This window comes from Sinocyclocheilus rhinocerous, unplaced genomic scaffold (genome assembly GCF_001515625.1).
Source record: "Sinocyclocheilus rhinocerous isolate Xijiao unplaced genomic scaffold, SAMN03320098_v1.1 scaffold720, whole genome shotgun sequence".
Taxonomy (NCBI): domain Eukaryota; kingdom Metazoa; phylum Chordata; class Actinopteri; order Cypriniformes; family Cyprinidae; genus Sinocyclocheilus; species Sinocyclocheilus rhinocerous.
Window position 1 is genome coordinate 320,851 of NW_015653468.1, and position 2,189 is coordinate 323,039.

Consider the following 2,189-nt stretch of genomic DNA (forward strand, 5'->3'; position numbering starts at 1 on the left):
CATGTTTTATTTATTTGGCTCTTCTGCTGCTCATGTCACACAGGGCATCTACTCATATGAAAGAGGATGTAATTGTGAGATTTAGTGGTCGAGCTAAACTCAGAACTGATGAAGTGGAGTATGAGAACTGATTGAATCGTGACTGACAGCATTTGGAATGAAGGTTCCTGGGGTCGGTGCTCCCATCCTGAGGGTACAGACAGCCTTCAGGTAAAGCACAGACAACACAACACACACACATACATTACAGAACCAGGACCGGATAATCAGTGCAGTGGCCCCAAAAGTGTTTTGAATGTCACTGCAACCCAAGTGCAACACTTTTCAAGCCAAACATTTCACAAAGAAAGGAGTTTGGTTGGTTTAAATGGTAGGAATCATAGATATACAGTTAAATATGAAGACAAAATTGTGACACAAACGTGAAGTCCTGAGGAATGACTGTAGTGTGTGTGTGTCATGGCTGCTATTGATTCATTGATTGAAGTGAAGGAGCTCTGGTTTAATCCTGGAACCTAAAGACACCATTTCTTTTCTCCTGCTTCGATTACTGTCCCTCCGTCTCCTCTTATTGAATAACACATTTAATTGATTGTGGCCTTGCATAAGCTAATCACATATTATAGCTTATTCATATTTTTTATGGGACCAAATTGATTTTTTTCCCCTCAGAGTGGCTGCTGGATTAATGTGTTCGGTTGTGCACAATTGGAAAAAATTCTAAATTATTTCTACACATTATAACTGGTTCAAAATGATAAGTAGTCTGTTTTTTATCACTTTAGTATAGATTTTTTTTTGTCTTTTAGTTCAATGAGTGTTTGCTTGGTGTTGCTGTGTTGTCACTAAAGTGTTGTGAGTGCTATGCGTTGCTAGGTGGATTCTTGGCCTAAGTCTATTGTTTGAAATCCATCAGATGACAATGATAAATCATAAGCTCACATCTGTTATTGTTAACTAATACAATGAAAATAATTTCTATTAATTTAAATAAAATCTGGAATAAAATAAAAAATAAATATTATATGGAAAATTATATAAAAAATGTTCCCATGGCAATTAACTGAAATAAAATAAGTTTAATTCTAAGTATAAGTTTAATGGCAAAAGCACATAGCATACAAAAAAATAAATCTAAAATTAAAATAAAAACTTAAAATAGTGGCCAAAAGTTGTCAGGACATTTAACATTTAACACAAAACATTTATTTATTTATTTATTTATGTGTTTGTTTGTTTGCTTATTTGTTTATTTATTTATTTATTTATTTATTTATTTATGAGCAGATATTAGAATGTGTCAGGCTTATGTTTAGTTGTCATTGTGTGTTCTGTTGGCCTGTTCCCCCGTGACCTAGTTTTCCTTAGTTTCCTGATTACCATTCTCTTCACCTGTGTATGATTAATTTACTCGTCAGCTCCTTATTCCGAGTTCACACTGCACGATTTTAGCCGGATTTTTCACTCGCCGACAGGTTTTGCGAAATCGCCCACAAATGCCCGAAATCGGAGGCAAATCGGTGCTCGTTCACGCGAGTGACAATCACGCAGAGTGAATTATCAAAGACGCGATCTGAGGGAATCGCCGACACGTCGCCGACGCCCGTGAAATATTTGGCATGCTAAATATCTGGAGCTGTCGGCGATTCACAATCACGCTGTGTGCAATGAGTTCTGACTGAAAAACACATCGGCGATGACCTACAGCCAATGAGAGACCAAGATACAGGGCAGCGGGAAGTTCGGGGGGAAGTTATACGAAACGTAGTTTGCGGACTAGTGTTGCCAAATCCGCGATTGCTGCCGGTTGTTTTTTATGTCAGCAGGTTGAAGCGACCCCAATAACATGATAATTAGGCCCTGGAATGTGAATTTTACCAGGAGAACCCTGCCAAAAAAAATGTTATTTTACCCCCGAACGCGATTTTTACTAGGGGACCCCCTCGAAAACTTAAACCCCCAGTTCTCCCTTATGCCGAGTTCACACTGCACGATTTTAGCCCGATTTTTCACTTGCCGACAGGTTTTACGAAATCGCCGACAAATGCCCGAAATCGGAGCCAAATCAGTGCTCGTTCGGTGATTGTCCAATCACGCTGTGTGCAATGATTTCTGACTGAAAACTACATCGGCGATGACCTACAGCCAATGAGAGACCAAGATACAGGGCAGAGGGAAGTTCGGGGAGG